We start from the raw sequence: 18,701 nt of genomic DNA, 5'->3' as shown, positions 1-18,701 counted from the left end.
TCTGTTATTATTGCTTTGAGCTACTTCTAGAATACAGTGTTTTCGTCAATTTCCACCAAAGATTTGTATATTTATTTTAATCTTTTCTCCTCATTGACCAAATTGTGGGTTTCATCTGCCTTTACCAACGTTTTCTTATCTGCCAATATAATGTGCTACAAACTCATCATTAACATTTATTAAAATAATTAATATACCAATGACCCATTGTGGAAAACAATAGTACACTAAATTAGAGAATGGTCATAAAAGAACCTCCATCGCTCCCATTCAACATTCCACTGAATGAAATCTAGTTTGGTAGGAACCAAACCTCTTGTTGGTGGGTAAAGCATTATAATTCTTCTACTTTATATACAGTTGTTCCACAAACCAGCATACTAAATTGTTGGCCATTTATTAAACACTCCCATCCTTGCTTCTTTAACACATTTCCAGGTGTCATTGGCATTTGTTCTGCTACCATTACAGCATCCCCTGAATAATTTGTATGTATGTATGTATAGGTATACTTATATAGCGCAATTTCTGTCACCCGACGGGCATCCTGGCGCTTAGACTCTACTGACACTTACACATACATGATGTTTCCAGCAGCAGATACATTTACATTGCTCTAGGGAACAAGTGGGTTTTCAGGGCTTTTTTAAAAGAGTAAAAATTTTCCAGACCCCTCAGACCCAAAGGAAGGGAGTTCCACAATCTTGCAGCGGTAAACCTGAAAGACCGGCCGCCCGTCCGAGACCTCAAAATCTTAGGTACAACCACCAAATGAGCGGAGGCTGACCATAGCGATCTAGAAGGGGTGTACCAGTAAAAGAGATCCTGCAAAGGGGACGGACCCTGTCCGTGTAGAGCCCTAAATACCAGGCACAGTGCTTTAAAATCAATCCTCTGGGAGACTGGTAGCCAGTGGAGGTCCCTAAGTGCCTTAGCAGAAGAATCCAGGCGTCGACGTGAGAGGGCCAATTTGGCGGAAAAATTCTGTACCCGCTGCAATTTTCCAACTAGGGTAGCCGGAGCCCCCAGAAGTAGTGCGTTACAATAGTCAATACGACTTAAAATTATGCTCCGCACTACCTCTGGTCTAGCCTGTGCAGGGAGCAAGGGTAAGATCTTACGCAGCGAGCAGAGCAACGCCATACAGGTGGCCACCGTTTGATTCACTGACACATCAAGCTGCAAGCTGGCACTGAACATCACCCCCAGATTACGAACCGATTCAGCGGGCAAGCTAGCGCCCTGGAAGTCGGGAGGCCAGAAATCCTGCGGAAGTGGTCTGGGGATACGGTCCAGGGCGGTCCAGGGAGCAATGCAGCATCCCAGTTTTCACGCTGTTAAACTGCAAGGAGTTATTACCCAGCCATTCAGCCGTGGTGTTCATGCAGCGATGAAAGGCCTCCTGAGACACCCCATCCTTACCCTCAAGGGAAAAGATGAGTTGGGTGTCATCAGCGTAATTGGTGACTGTTATGCCAAAGGATTTAATCAACGTGATCAGGGGGCGGAGGTAAAGATTGAAAAGAATGGGGCTGATGGCTGACCCCTGGGGTACACCCTGACCAACCCTCCTGGTGTTAGATTTAAAGGGTGGCAAGGCCACTATCTGGTGTCTATGATCGAGGTACGACACCAGCCACTCAAGGGCCAAGCCTGATACTCCACCCTCCGCCAATCTCCTGATCAGAATTGCATGGCTGACCGTGTCGAACGCGGCCAACATATCGAGCAGCACTAAAAAGGCCGCTCAACCCTGGTCGGCCCGCGTTCGCAGGTCATCGAGAACAGTCACCAATGCCGATTCTGTCCCATGCGCTGGTCTGAAGCCAAACTGAGCCACATCCAAACAGTCGGTGGCCTCAAGAAAGTTGGAAAGATGTTTTGTAGCCAGTTTCTCAAGAATCTTAATAGGAAATGGCAACAGAGATATGGGTCTGTAGTTAGCTGGACAGGCGGGATCCAGATTTTCCTTCTTGAGTAATGGGGAAACAACCGCCAATTTCCAGCTATCTGGGACCTGCGCCGAGCTAAGGGACTGGCAGCAGATGGAAAAAAAAGGTGGAAGAAGCTCTTCCCGAAGCAGTTTCCAGAATTATGGTGGGAGAGGATCAGACGGTGAGCCTGAAGATATACCGTCGGCCAATGCGCAGAAATCCTTGAACGATGGTAAAGGCAAGTTGTTCAATTCAGCTGACTTAACGCCCTCCTCTGCGTTCTCAGTACAGTTGGAATAATGCACAGGCTGACCAGATGACGAGGCAAGAATATTTAAGATGGTGGCAATCTTTTTTTTTTAAAAACCTTTATTTGAGCAAGCAAAAAGGTACAAGGATGGGCCTACAACCACACGGGCCAGCCGCTAAAAAGGAGTAGACACATATCATATATGCCCGCAGAGGTAACCGTCAATCAACAATGCAATACTCCACATTATATACAGGACAAAAACAGGTTTTATATATATGAAAGAACAAACATACAGAAAGGCGAGAGTGTATCACTGAAGGTCAGCCCAAGGGACGCAAGGGGGGAACAGCAGCGGAAGTGCAGTAGCAATATCCTAAGCACTAAGGAGTGCGGAGTGGGGGGGGGGGGGAAGGGGGCAGAGATCAGGAAGAAGAAGGGGGGAGAGCCGGAGACACCAGCTCAGTCCCTATATGAAGATTCCGGGAACGCTAGCCTAAGGAGACAGGGTAATCTCGATAGTGTCCACAAGGGGAGGAGTACAAATGTCGCCACGGTATTCGTTCCATTGACCCCACACCTTCACCCATGCCCTGGGTCTGCCCCTGGCCACATAGACAGTTTTCTCACGGAACATGGACCAATCCATGTTATCCTCCCATTGCGAGAGGGCAGGGGGCCTGGAGGCCCCCCAGAGTTGCGCAATATCTCGCTTCGCAATCATATAGCCCAGGGTGGCCCATCTAGTCTGTGCCACCGAATAGTCAGTGGGCTCCCAAACATTCAAAAGACAGCGACGAGGTTCCGGACGCAAGGATATCCCTGTCACCACAGTCATCAGATCAAGCACAGCCACCCAATAAGCAGCCACCATCGGGCACTCCCAAAGAATATGCAGGAAAGTAGCACGCAAACCACATCCACGCTTACACAGTCCATCGGAGGAAAAGCCCATCACCATCAGTCGCGGTCCCGTCACGTACACCCGATGAAGGATCTTCAATTGGACCAGACGGAGTCGAGCCGGTATAGCCACCTCCTTCGGAGAGGAGAGGGCCGATTGCCAATCCTCATCATCAAGTTCCAACCCATCTCCCATCCACTGTTCCCGAAGTCGGGCCAATAAGTCAGTCCGATTGTTAATCAACTTTTTATAGATCAGGGAGATAGTGCTATCAGGAAGATGTTCGTCAAGGATACGGTCTTCAAGTGGGGAAGAGTCAGGCGGAATCTCACCAGGAGCAAACACCGAAACCAAAGCGTGCCTGATCTGTAAATAACGAAAGAATTCCCGACTACTCAGACCGTAGTCAGCCTGGAGGGCCTGAAACGGGCGCACAGAACCCTTAGAGTATACATCCCCCACTTTAGAGATCCCAATCAAGTCCCAACGGTCAAAACCCTTGGAAGACCAAAGACCGCCCAGACGTTCTGAAGCATAAAGCGGCGTCGCCAACGTCAAGCGATCCTCCCAGCCCAGGCTCACATTCGCAGCACGCCACACCGTCAAAGCAGTCAAAGTAGGTCCCACAAGATGGCGCCCAGCGGAGCGAGAATAGAGCACTCTGTTAAAGTCACCTCCCGGAAGCTGAAGTTTATCCATCTCAAACGCCGGATTACGACCCGGCGAGAACATAGCGTGATTAATAGCGGACAGATGGGAAGCCCAGTAGTATCTCTTAATATCGGGGAGCGCCATGCCCCCATCGTACCACGGGATGGAAAGTTTCGCGAGAGCAATGCGCGGTCGCCCATCCCAAATAAGTTGCCTCTGAAGGCTCTCAATCTCCCGAAAATAGGTCTTGGGGATAGGATCATAATAATTCTGGAGAGCGTAGAGAAACCGCGGTAGTGACATCATCTTAAACAGGGCCGCCCGACCCAGTGGAGACAGGGGAAGTTTGCGCCAGCGGGCAACGTCCAAACGGAGCCTAAGCAACGGGGGAAGGAGATTACGATCAAAACGAAGGGACGGATCCAAGGTAACAAAAACCCCCAAGTATTTGAAACCATCCCGGACCACCTGAAGAGGAAGTCTACTCGGCAACGGAGGCAAGATACCAGATAAAACGTATACACAGGATTTAGACCAGTTGATGACGAGGCCTGAGTTAGCGCCAAAGGACGCAAGAACGTCAAATAAAACAGATAAAGACTTGCGAGGAGAAGTAAGATACAAGAGGATGTCGTCCGCATAAAGCGAGACGCGGTCTTCGAAATCCGGGGTCCAACGAATACCTTTAAGGGACGGTTCCCAACGGAGCCAGGCCGCCAATGGTTCAAGAGCGAGCGCGAACAACAGAGGGGACAAGGGGCAACCCTGACGGGTACCCCTGCCCAAGGAGAAGGGGGCCGACACTCTACCGTTCACTACAACTTGCGCCAGAGGTTCCGCGTACAACAGCCTAACCCAGCTAATAAACTCGCACCCGAATCCAAATTTCTCAAGTGTCGCCCATAAATAGGGCCACTCCACAGTATCAAAGGCCATGGAGGCATCCAGGGACGCCAAAATGGCCGGTTCAGTCAAAAGCCCCGCCCTCGCCAGCGCGCCGTGGAGGCGACGTAAATTCAGAGCAGTGTTGCGATGCGGGATAAAGCCAGATTGATCCGGATGGACCAACTCCCCAAGAACCGAAAGGAGACGGGTCGCCAAAAGTTTAGCCAACACCTTAGGTTCAACATTTAATAGGGATATGGGCCTATACGAGGAACAGAGGTCACGCGGTTTACCCTCTTTGGGAATGACGACGATTGTCGCCAGACGCTGATCATAAGGAAGTATGTTCCGCTCACGAGATTCTAGAAACATGGCGCGGAGATACGGCGCCACCTTATCGGGGCGTAATTTGTACAACTCAATAGGCAAACCGTTCGGGCCCAATGCTTTGCCCGAACGGAGCGATCGAACTGCATTGGCTATCTCATCATTCGTAAAAGGGGAGTCCAAAGCAATACGGTCCAAGTCGGTGACACAGGGCAAAGTAATATCACGCAGAAGAAGGCGGGAGTCGGCAACATCCCTCACAGACACGGGAGCATACACCACACGGAAATATTCCGCAAAACGATCAACAATGGCGGTCGGATCAATCACATTCTCACCACTCGCAGACTGAATCACGGGCACCACACGATTAACTCTTTCTTTCTTGTCCAACCACGCTAGGAGTTTGCCCGCCTTGTCACCCACATCGTACAATCTGCCCTGCTGCTCACGAAACATCACCTTTGCAGCGTCAGTGACCAGAGATTTATATGCAAACTGTTTTAGACCCAGGGCATGGAGTTTCTCAGGCGTGACACCAGATTCCAACTCGTCCTCCAAAGCAGAGATCTCCCCCTCAAGGTCCACCACCTCCCTCCTCCCCGCCCTCTTAGCTTCAACAATCAAGGAAAGGGCCTGTCCACGAATCACAGTTTTAAAGGCTTCCCACAGGGACACAGCCGAAGAGACCGACCCCTCGTTTTCCAGGAAATATGCATCCATGGACTTGAGCAAGAGGGTACGAGTCTCAGGGGAGGAAAGATACCAAGGGTTAATGGGAGCCACTCGGCCCGCCGCCTCTACCCCAACCTCGAAACGAAGCCAGAGCGGCGAGTGATCAGAAATACCCCTCGGCAAATGTATAATCTCACGAACCGCCGATGATTGGGCTGCGGGCATCAGGAAATAATCCAGCCGAGACAGACTGCCATGAGCCCCAGAATGGAAGGTGTATTGGAGCTGAGTAGGATGCAACAGTCGCCAGCAGTCCACAAGGCCAAAAGTATCTAAAAACCCACCCAACCACTGCTGAGCCTGCGGGGTATCTCTAGGGGGATGGCGATCGTGAAGGCCGGAAAGCACCGAATTAAAATCACCGGCCAGAAAGAGAGTGCTATCAGGGAGATCTAACAAAACACGGCCCAAGTCAGTAAAAGTAGAGGCCTGCAAACCCGGGGGAACATAAACATTGAAGAGAGATAGGGTGCAGCCTTCATACCTACCCACCAGGACAGTATATCTCCCACGGTCATCATGAATCACCTCATCGATCGCCAGGGGGAGGGAGGTTCGAACAAGAATACCCACACCCCTAGATCCGGAGGTAAACCCCGAGTGCGCCACAAGGCGGTAGCCCCATCTATTCATTGCATAACAAACATTACCAATCAAATGGGTTTCTTGCATGAAAACAATGTCCGGTGACAAACGTCGTATACATTTTAAGACCACACTGCGCTTAATACGATCTCCCAGGCCATTAACGTTCCAGGAAAGAAATTTCAACCCTCTACCCCCCATCCCAGCCGCCCGAGCCAAGACCCCTCGTCCATGAGCTAGACATCAGAAACAGCAGCAAACACAGGAGCAACTCGCCTTGAAAACAACACACAGAAAAGAAAAAACTTCCCAACCCCCCTCCCCCAAACTGAAGAGAAACACCCCCCACCCTGCACCCCTGCAAAAAGCTAAAGAGCCACCCCAACCTGCAGTGTGCCTGTCGCCCAAGAACCCCTATTCTACACAAAGACCCCGGAGGAGGAAAGGTCTCCGTTCCATCCTCCCCCCGACCTCAGCAAGAACAAAAATAACAAACGAAAGACAGAATGATCACAATGTAGAGGGACGCCGGCCAACACTCCTGAGAATGTATTCAAAATAAGACATAAGAGCCGAACAGTTAGATCTCCACACCACCTTCGGCACCACCAGGGTGAGCGGCGGAGTCCGTCTCAGGAGGACGGTCAGGCAATGAGTCCAGCCAGTCATTAACAGCATCTGGCCGATCAAAGAAAAGGGTACGCTCATTGTATTCGACCCGGAGTCTGGTGGGAAAGAGCATGGCGTAACGTAGGCCCCGATCCCGGAGACGTTTCTTGGCACCACGAAACTCCATACGTTGTCTCTGAACCTGTTGGGAAAAGTCCGGGTAAAAGTTCACCGTAGCATTCTCAAAGGCCACCGGGCCCTTCACCCGCGAGGCCTGCAGGATAGCGTCCCGGTCTCTATAATGAAAAAGCTTCGCTACAATGGGTCTCGGCGGGGCTCCCGGCTTGACTTTGCCCCCTGGAACACGATGTGCGCGTTCCACCGTGAAAAATTTTGTGAGACCAGAAGGGGCCAGATGGTTCAAGACCAGATCCTCAACCAGGAGATCCACCGAGTGGGGTTCAGGGTTTTCCGGTACACCAACCAGGCGAACATTGCAGCGACGTGCCCTATTTTCAAAGTCCTCCAGGCGACGGGTCATGAAGTCGTTCCCCCGACGGAGATTTCCAATCTCTGTTTGGAGCTCCGAGACGTCATTCGTAAGGCTAGAGGATTTAATATCCAGTGATTGTACCCTCTCATTCGTCTTGCCGAGATCAGCACGAATCAGATTCACCTCAATAGCCACGGTGTCAAGTTTGTGGGCCAAGGCCTCGTACTGTAGGCCGATGGATTCCCTCACACCCGAGATGGCGCCCATGATATCCTGTAGGGAGGGCTCCGCCGACTCTTCCAAAACTCGTTCGGACGCTATACTAGAACCAGGCAGGGCAGCTCCGGGGGACCCCTTAGAATGGGTATAACGGTCCATGACATTTGATTGAACTGGAGCTCCGCGCAGAGGTGTTTTCGTCTTGCGCGTCTCTCTGTCCCCTCTGCCCGCCATTTTGAAGATGCGTCACAGGACAAGCCACCAGGTTCGACGGGCCCGACACCCAAAGTACAGGATCAAAAGTACATAAAAAGGGGGGCACAACTCGGGTAGAGGTCGCCAAGCCAGCAAATAGGTCACATGAAAGCCCAACAGCCGATCTGCCTCCAAGTCTCAGTCGCAACACGACATCCACATCCGTGGCCCAAGTCGGAACGGAATCGAAACCGAAACTTAGGAAGGGGGGACCCACAAGGCCAGATCTCCTGCCGTTGTTGTTCAATTGCAGGACGGCTACAGAACCGCACCCCGTCCCGGGCGCACCTCAAGGGCGGAGCCCAAAAGTTCAGAGCACCATATCTCAGGAATACGAGATCCAAATCGATTTCTGAAAAGTGCCAGGGTAATCAGCCAAACGTCCCCTACACGAATTCTTGCAAGAAATCAGGATTCAGCCAGGATAAAATGCCGGGAGCGGCGAGGGTCCGGAGAGCGCTGTGCTCAAGCGGCCATCTCGGATGCCCGCCAAGCTCCTCCCCGATGGTGGCAATCTTGTCCTCAAAAGCCTGTGCCAACGAGTCGCAGAGAGCTTGGGAGGCCGGTATGTTGTTTTTAGTACAAGCTGGATGGGCCAGGTCTTTTACGATCTTAGATAAGGCCTGAGACTTGTTTGCAGCTGCCAGAAATAGTTCTTTTAAGTGTCTGGCCTTGGCCAGCTTAATCTGGACCTTATAGGTCGCCAGAGCTTGTTTAAAACGGACTCTACATGGTTCCAGATACTGTTTCCTCCAAGCACGCTCAGCCTGTTTACACTGAAGCTTGAGCTGCCGGAGTTCCTCTGAGTACCATGGCATAGCCAGATTGGTCCTAGCTCTAATTTTGCGCATCGGCGCCAAAGAGTCCAGAGAGGCCGAAATTTGCTGACAGAACGTCTCGTAGCTCATGTCCACCGTATCTCCCAATGTGAACCCGTCAGGAAGCAGGGTAGGCAGGGTAGGCTGTTTAAGGAGTCTAGACCATTGTCTACCCATTCTAGTACCACCCACACTACCTTTCGTTGCTGTGACGACTGGACATGAGAGGGAAAAGAGGACGAGAGCTTGGTCCGTCCAACCCTGAGGTATGACATCCTGCAGAGACGCTTAACCAGCGTCGGCGAAAAGCAGGTCAAGAATATGACCCTTAGAGTGGGTTTGCGAGAGTATTAGCTGTTGTAGCTCAATATTGCGGCAGGCTTGGACCAGCTCTACAAAAGCGGAGTTAGTCGGTCCATTTGGCCAAAGGTTGGAATCCCCTAGCACCATCAGCCTAGTATGGGAATGAGACAAGTCATAGATTAAATCTATGAGCTCAGGGACAGCGGACAGCGTACCCGCAGGGGGTCTGTAACATAACAGCCTCGTGTATAGCACACCTCCTAGACCCTTGATGGAAAGGCCAAGTACTTCACATCCAGCGATAGCCTTGATGTTGAGCTGAGAGAAGTTTAATGTCTCTCTGAAGATTAATCCAATTCCGCCTCCTCTAGCCCCTACTCTGGGATTGTGTATTATTTTAAAACCCGGGGGGCAAGCTGTTCCCAATTCCACCGCACTAGCCGTTGTGGTCCAGGTCTCAGTCATGAAGAGTGCGTCTAGATCATAGGACTCTATGAGTAGCGCAATCTCTTCACAGTGCTTAATGAGCGATCTCACATTCAACAGGCCACAGGATATGGAATCTGGGTGCCTACCGATGGATCTATGCCTACGGTTTGGGAGAGTGCCAGGATTCAAGCGTATAAGATCGTCACGGGAGTACAATGGTACGGTACGTTCCTGACAGGCAGAGTGTCCGGCGCCCGGCGCGTCCTGTGCGCGAACGGGCGCAAACCGGCTTACCTCTGGCGCACCTCCGGCGATCCGCCGGCGTGCCCGCTGCGCGCCTACGCTGCCCGCTTTAGAGTCAGCCATCTTATATAGCCGTAGGCACGCGAGTCCTGCAGTGAAAACACTAGCCCCCCAACCAAGACGGCGCCTGCTATTCGGCACACCATGGTTCCCTCACCCAAAATTGCAATTGTAGCAATTACCTGCAACTCCCTTTAGTTGCAATGTCTGTGGGTCACAAGGATTTGCACAGCAATTGAGATCTAACATAGGCAAGTCTTTCACTACCCTGATCATCTCTTTGCTCCATTTGGAAGTTCAAATAAGTTTGCTGGGCAATGAGCAAGTACCAATCAAAGAAAATAAACAAGAAAAGAGAGGTCAGATCAATCTCTGAAAACCACAAGAGATGGAGTCAAAACAAAGTTCACACACCCACTTTGGGTGGTAAAGAAAGCCCTCACACACCGACCTAGTCAGTGTCATGCTTCATCATCGGGCCCCACCAAAGAGGCCGAGTGCCTCTTTGGTGTGCTGCGACGCCAGAAAGACTGCGGAGCTGGTTTGTGTGGGGAGGGCGTGCTATAAAATAAGGTGAAGATTTAATTGTGCCTTAGAAGGGTATCAAAAAATAATACATTTTAATAAGTGATCCCTAAGGCACAGAACAAGGAGTAATTATGTGTCTGAATTCAGCTGCCAAGGTATAAGGGTTGGTTAAATTCAGAAAATACTAATATTAATCTCAGTCAACATGTTTCTGCCATATGGGTGGTTTTATTTACCAAGGCATTCGTCAGGACTAAACCCCGGCGGTATGGGCTCTCTAATCACCCACCCTAACCTGGGGACGTGAAAGTGAAAATTAAAAAGGTGAAAAAGTGCTTAAAAAAGGGACGAGCGTGATGCTCATTCCAAAAATACTCCAAAATTTTTAGAGTGTTACAGCACCTGTAACGTGAAAGACAAAGAAATACATAAGCAATTTGGTACAATCTATTGGTCAGACTCCTATATAGTACTTACAACTTGTCAAAACTTATGTACTTTTCCAACTGACTGCACATCCCCACAAACTCTAATCACACTCTACAATGGAGACCATTTGAAATCCACACTTGGTTTACCGAGAAGTGATGCAATGCCATGCTTGTGGAAGGCTGTACAGTGCACATTTCGCAGGAGTGGGACCACTGGGAAAGAAGGTTGTGAAATTTTCCTGAATTGTTTTGAAACTCTGATCTCTGGAATTTCATTTTGTATTATTTTAACAGGATTTTCTGACATGTTCAGGCACACACCTAGCATTGGAATACAACAAACAGAATTCTTAAGCAATTCAATTTGTTTGGAGTTTAGTGTCCCATTATGAAATATGGAACGTATGACATCTTTGTAATGTTTACTTGACAAGTGTCCATGAGTATATAGGAAAAGGGGCCGTTAACTTGGTCTTCAAATCTTGTGGTTTGAATGTTATGTATGTATTATGAGGGATGGTATGATGGTCGTTTTTGGGGGTTAGTGTTTAACTTTTTTCAATTCTTTATTAGTTGTGATATTGCTATGTTTGTACCCTGGGAGACACTGTATACATAAAGGGGTCTATTACGATGGCGGGCGGACAAAGTTCGCCCACCACCGTAACGGCAAAAGGGATTGCCTGCCATAGATGCGCCATTCAAATTAGGATGCGCCCGCCGCACTGGTGGGCGCATCCTGCATTTTTCACATTGCGGCAGGTGGGGCTGTAAGCAGCACCTGCCGCAATGTAAAAAATGCATGTCGTGCATTTGCATGCACAACGTGACTGGCACCGCGCAGTGGCTCTTTGTAAAAATAAATTGCTAAAACTAAGACAGCTGGTTGGGAAAATTTCACCCAATGCAAAAATTCATAAACATTCTATATAGTCAGAGTCACAAATAGATTCAAAGCATATCAAATTAAATTACTTAATTTTAATTATTTTTACAAAATTCAAAAAGCACAGTAAAAGAGGGAATTAATACACATATGTACGACACAAAGAGAATTATTACATCACAATAATTAAAAAAAGAAGAAACAAAAAAACACAAATCATAAAAACTTCTTGTATCAATCTCTGTTTAAAATATACACATGAAACAAACTTCCAACTGAGGACAGCTAAAGTTGTTCCTGATTCATAAAATTAAAAAACACATATTCACAATAGCAAAAAACGTGGCAAAAACTAATTCTGTTCGACGCGCGTTTCGGCATTTCCACAAACGCCTTCTTCAGGAGCCACAAGTTTATACTGTAATGATTTCAAAAAAGTAGAAATACGACTTCCTATGGTCAGAATACTTCGTATTGAGATAAAGGCACTCCACTTATGATCAGACAGAGGGTGTCAGTATATGTCAATAGATTTATGTTCACCAATAGATTTATGTTCTCCCCGATCGTTTTTCTAATATTGATTATCCACTCGTTAGGCTGTTTACTTTCCTTCCTACGATATGCAGTTCGGTAGTTTTGTTAAGGATGGTAGTGTGTATAATTTCACAGGAGTCGTTGTCTCATGATTTTAAAACTCCCAAATGCGGAGTAAAAGTATTTCCCACTCTTAGAGCCCGGTCTGTCCAGCGTATTCTGGAGGCGCGCCGGTGTTTCCTTTCATCGAACTGCAGCGGAGTAGATAGAGTTTGGGTCGCGGACGGGCTGAGTATAGCCGCTGGCGTCTCCCGACCGTTAGGATTAGTGCCTGCCACCTTGTGCAAGCAATTCCCTATGTGCACCCCCCACGCCCCCAACACCCTGGGGGCCGCAATGGGCCCCCAAAAGCAGAATCTGCATGCCTTTCCATAGTGGCGTTGCTGCCATGGAAAGGATGCTCTCCGCCATGATCATAATATGGATGGCGCTGTCTTGCAGACAGCGCCACCATATTATACACGTTTTCCACCCAGCCGATGAGTCGACCGGCGGAAAAGCGGCGGAAGGTCTTTCCGTCAGCCGCAGACCCCCCAGCCATACTAATATGGTGGGGGGTCAATCAGGCATTGAAGGCGGGCGGATCGTCCCCGCCGGGCCAGCGGTGGCTACCGCCGGCCCGCCTTGGGTGATCGCCCGCCATCATTATAGACCCCATAATTTTTTATGTTTACTTTGAATGTCTTATATTAATCCCTTGGCCGAGGCGGTAACAGGGCCGGCTCTAGGCTCATGGTGGCCCTGGGCAGGGAGAGAAGGTAGGGGGCCCGGAAGAGGGGGTCCGGGCGGGGCGGAGCGCGCAGGTCAGTAAAGGGGAGAGGGGGTCAGGGTGTTTAGAAGTGGAACAGAGCCGGAGGCCGCCAAATCCCTGCCAGGGCCCACCACGCAAATATGTATCCATCCTCAGAGGATTAATATTTTAAGGATATATATATTGGCGTGGTGGCCCCTGGAGTTTGGTGGCCCTGTGCAGGTGCACAGCTTGCACATGCCTAAAGCCGGCCCTGGCGGTAATTCTGCTGCGGCGCTGGGGGGGGGGTCGCGCAGCGCTGCCATGCTCGTGACGGAACCACTCCATCACGAGCCACGGGTGAGCTGTGTTCCTGACGGAGTCGATCCGTCACGGCCCCGCCCGCTCATTAAAACCGCCGCGCAGGTGCGGAATTGCTGCAGAGTGGGCGGGGCGGCCGCGCCGTGACAGAACCACTCCGTCATTAGCACAGCGCGCCCGTGGCTCATGACGGAGTTGTTCCGTCACGAGCACGGAACTGGTTAAACATTGAAGATTTTGAATAAAAGTGATGTATATCTTTTTATCTAACATGATTTGAGCTGTTCTTTTTGTACGTTTTGAATCGCTTGTCTCTATTACAACTCTTTAGCGCTATAATACTGTGGAAAGATATTCAGCATAGCTATTCAATCAAGCAGGTTGTTTATTTCTTGATTGTGTTTTTTTTTGCGTTGTGGTATTTTTTTATCTTTTGTGTTGAAAATTGTATGCTATGCATTTTTATATAAACTGAATTGTAATGCAAATATATCACAATGGATTTGTGTCCAGCTGCAACTTTGAATAATAAAGGTCTTATGAGCTTTACAGTCACAGCCCTTTGTGATTGTGGTTTATTTAAAAAAATGTTGGTCATGTTATTTAATAATCAATAAATTCTAGAACATAATAACATTATACTTATTGCTTTAACTTTTGCCATAACATGTCTATTCGGACTGATTAACAAATGTGTTTATTTAGGTGGTTTACACAGCTCTCAGTTGATATCTTTTGACTGCTTGCACTATAATAGTAGCGAGAGACTGAAACAAACAAAACGGTAAATATGCACAGTTGTAGCTAGAGGCAATACAGATCTGTGGAAAAATTTGCAATAATCCATGGACATATTTTAAAATTCCATTTGGCTAAAAAAAGAATCTGCTGAGAATACCTCAGACATCAGTGGAAAGATCTGTGAAATGTACATAATCTCCATGCCAAACCTAACGAGAAAAAGGATGTCAAATAGCTCTGACAGTGTTCAGCATTCATGTTTCAGCATTCTTGAATGTTTTCAAACCAATGTAATTGAAGTAAGCAAGACATTTGTCCATCCTGCACAAACTTCTTGTTCTGTGCACCCTACTGTGAATATGTGCTCCTTACATGCATCTCTTATCTGCCTCCCTGCCTTGATAGCACTTTGGGCTGGTCCGTTCCCATTGGGGCAGGGTCAAGCCTGAATTACATATGGCTGGGTGCAAACTGAGGTGGCATGGTGTGCAAAATAATGATGGACTGGGATGCAGTCGTTTAATTACCCGTGGCTAAAATTAATTCAAGCATTCCATCCATCACTTTTTTGTATACTTCAACGTACCCTTGGTAGGTTAGCACAAGCAGGCAGGCATTCAGGCAAATCAGAGATTATTTATGTGTGATATAACATTAAAACTAAATTACAGTTAAGAAATAAACACAAAGTTCCAAACAAATTAAATCAAAATGAGATCAATGTTATCGATTAAAATGACAAAAATGAAGCAAATATGATGGGGAATCAGGATCACTGCTCCCTGTTATTCCTCTATTGTGACTCCTTCGTCTGATTGTTCTTCATTACCACATTCTGTCCACTGAGTGTCTACATGAATTGGCTAGCTTCCATGCAAAGATTCCCTCTGCAGTTATGCATTGCTCACCCCAGCTCAGCTCAGCTCAGATACCTTTACAAAGAAATCAATCCCTCGGGAGGGACTGCAAAACCCCAAGACATAGTAGTCAAGACAACCAGCTTAGGGTATTTACAGAAATTCATGTGAAGCATAGAAGATCAAATCGAACTAGATAGCATTACAACATTTGATCACACTTGGAGGCGTTTATACATTTTGCAGGCGATATTCTGAATCTTTGCAAACGCACATATATAATCTTGCCCTAACAACGGGGACATTGACTTGCTGTTTTCGCATACACATTTTTAAGACGACACCTGACTACTTATTTTGGAGGACCTTTTATGATCTTTACTAAGGGCTAAATGTATTAATGGTTTTCCCGTTTGCAAAAGGGCCGATTGGCTTGTTTGCGAACGGGAAAAAGCCTTTTGGGATGTATCATCCCAAAAAGCCCTAGCAATATAGGGAATCACGAAATTTACAATTCCCTATTCTGTTAATGCATTTAAGGAATCGCAAATTGCGATTCCTTAAATGCAATGCAGGAAGCACCCAAGTTGTGCGAATTTGCCCTAAAAAAACGCAAATTACCTCCATCTTCAAGTTGTTGGTAATTCGTGATTTCTTTGAAAAATTCACTTTTTTGAATTTTTCGAAGTGCCATGTGGTGCGCATACATGCCCTTTGGGCATGTATCTGTGCCACATGTGCACACATACATATTGCAGTGATGTCCTTTTGACACCCTTGCACCTTTGAAATTTCATTCGCAATTTGCGAGTACCTATTTGGTACTCTCAAATTGCGAATGTCTTCCCATTCATTCCTATGAGTCTCAAGGCTTCTCATTCATTCCTATGGGCCTGGAGGCCCATAAGAATGAATGGGAAGGTTTTCGTTTATTGCGAATCACAATTTACAATACGCAATTAAGGAATATTAAGGAATCGCAATTATCATTGCGATTCCTACTTACATTCCAATTTGCGAGTCCTTAATAGCATTTCACTAAAAATCGCTATTAAGGACTCGTAAAACCGAATTTTTATACATCTACCCCTGAATGCCCTGATGAAGTCACTGGTTACACATCTGTGATGAAACATGTGTTGACTAGATTCTGATTAAAGATTGAGCAACATGTACCAATAAAGAGGATCCACTTTTATCCTCTTGAGGTTTGATGATTTCTTCTGTGTGCCCACTTCTTTTTTTAACAAATCTACTAAAATATACCCTTTGTTGAACGATAAGAAAATATAAAGAATATAGAAATTATCTTGACAATATCAAAGTACTCAATAATTAATCACTTACAAAAATATAATAATCTCTATTAAAGCTGGCCTTTAAAGGAAAAAGGAACAAGGGAAGGGAATAAAGATAAATGAAAGATCTATTATGTTTGTGGAATTCATTATCATTAGTTAACAAAATACTTTTACAAGTAACTTAGACCAACACATGTTTAAAAGTTATAAAATATTGCAAATATAACCGGATCAATATATTTTGAAATACAACATGGCGATTAGATTACAGAGATTTAAAATTAGCATTGTCTGATGGTCAAAGAGTTGAATCTAACAGTATCAAGAAATAAAGCAAGGGCTGGCCACGCCAAATAGTTTTTTTAGTAAATAAAGACGGCAGTAGAGTCTATCCTCTATTAAATTGATGATCAAGATAAACCGCATGACACTAAACTGCAAATTAATTGTTAGATGTACTATTCCAATTATTAGTTATTGTTGGAAGGCAATGGCCAGTAACATGTCCTCTAATCTAGTGTTGGAAGATCGTGAAAACAATACATTGGCTAGGCTTTCAAGAAAAATATTTATGCATTTGAAAGGGACTTTTACTTGAAAAATTAAATTAATCTGTTTCTGTACTTGCTTCCAAAGTTCATGAGTAATGGCACAGGAATAAAATGTACCATACATCTTTCATATTGTAGTTACAAGATAAATGTTTATTATTACATGTTTCATAAATGTTGGAAAGTGGTTCAGGTGTATTCTAGGGTCATCCATTGTAGTTAACTACCTATATAATTGACGCTTTCAAACAGAATCAAAATTCTTCCTAAATAAATAGCTACAATTACATGCTTCTGGAATTCTGAAAATGTCATAGATTTAGAATCATTAAAAGAATTGATGGATTTATTTTACGCCTTTACCTTTTCAGCATTTCTAGAAGATTAATGTTTTATTTAGTCTAATATAATTATTGTACCAGATATGTGGCTTAAAAAAATCGTGTGCTGTGAATTCCCATTAAATAAATGAGGTCCCAAATGTTTAAAAGTATTTTCAAAACCCTGAAAGTGATAATCTTTGAGTTCTTGCTATAAACGTGATACAATTCCCAAAAGAGAAGGGATAATAAAGGACTTTTCAGTGTCAACCCAAAGAGGAAAAGAGGGATTATCAATAAATGATAACCTAAATGATGCTTGTTTTAAACAAAAGACTTTATAATATAGTTGAAAATTAGGAAATATTGACTCCTCCATCTTATTTACAACTTAGCCATTAAAAAGACAATCTTTTAAAAATAAGGTGGAATGTTTATTGTAATCATCAAAATAGTGAGAGCAATAGGAGATGGCATCATCTTTATGGGAACCAAATGGCCCCACCAAGAATGGTATACAACTTTCAATTTTAGTAATTAAATATCCAGCAATTTGAACAAGGATTATCAATAAATGTGATATTACATTGTTTCTTGAATTGATTCTGTTAACCAAATACCCAAACATTTTATTATCTTTGGTTTCCATTGAAAACTAAAAGGGTCAGAATATTTGCCTATTACAGTATTTAAGGACAAAATGTCCGTTTTTTTATAGTTAATCTTGTAACATGGAAGAGCTGAGACAACTAAAATTGCTCTGGCTATAGCTGGAAATGAAATATTAGGTTTAGAAATAAACAAAAATATATCATCAGCATAAACAGATAGTCATATTTCTCCCCTTTTAGAACCCATGTATTCCTGGGAATTTTCTAATTTGAGATAAGAAGGGTCCTAAAGCTAAATAAATAAAAGTGAAAATAAAGCGATGCCTTGTCGTACTCTCTTAAGTGGAAAATATAGGGATGCTAGACCATTAAGAAACACTACTACTTTAGGAAAGATATCAACTAGTGAAATAAAGCTAATCATTTTAGAATCACACCCATAGCGTTGCAGGGATTTAAAAATACAATTCCAAGCTAATCTTTGAAAGTTTTCTCAGCATATATGTAATTATGGCACTCAAAGGATATTGGAGATCATAAGATTTACTTAGCATGTCGAAAAATACTCTAGTATTGTCCGAGTACAGTCTGCTCTTAATAAATCCTGTTTCCGACCAACAATTTTGGATGATAAGGGGTCTAAATGCATTGCTATGATTTTATCAAAAAGTTTGTAATCAATATATAGTGAAATTGATCTATAATGTTTTTATGAAACATAAGATGTTAACCTTCTTAGGTAATTATACAGATTAAAGCTTCTAGGAATGCATCAGTTACCAAGTTGGAGGAGGAGAAGCAAAGACTTCTAATAGTTTGGGGAATAACATATCAAAAAATTTGAATAAAATGATTTTGAGAACCCATCTGAGCCTTGGACTTTACCTTTCTTTTTTTAACAAGCAAGCTGATTTTCTGTGTTCATCAGAAGCAGTATCAGTTTCTAAAACAGGAAAATCTAAATTCACATTGTTTGGTTTCTTAATCAAACTTAAAAAGAAAGAATAGCCTCATTTTGAGATGTGATCTCAGGGGTGTTAACATCTTCATAAAACCTAGAAAACTCATCTAAAATGTCATTGTCCTTATATATCTGAGAAACATGGCTGTTCAACAGAGACGTGATA

The sequence above is a fragment of the Lissotriton helveticus genome, chromosome 11 (assembly GCF_964261635.1).
Source record: "Lissotriton helveticus chromosome 11, aLisHel1.1, whole genome shotgun sequence".
Taxonomy (NCBI): domain Eukaryota; kingdom Metazoa; phylum Chordata; class Amphibia; order Caudata; family Salamandridae; genus Lissotriton; species Lissotriton helveticus.
The sequence above is the reverse complement of the archived record's forward strand: the minus strand, read 5'-3'. Positions refer to the sequence as shown.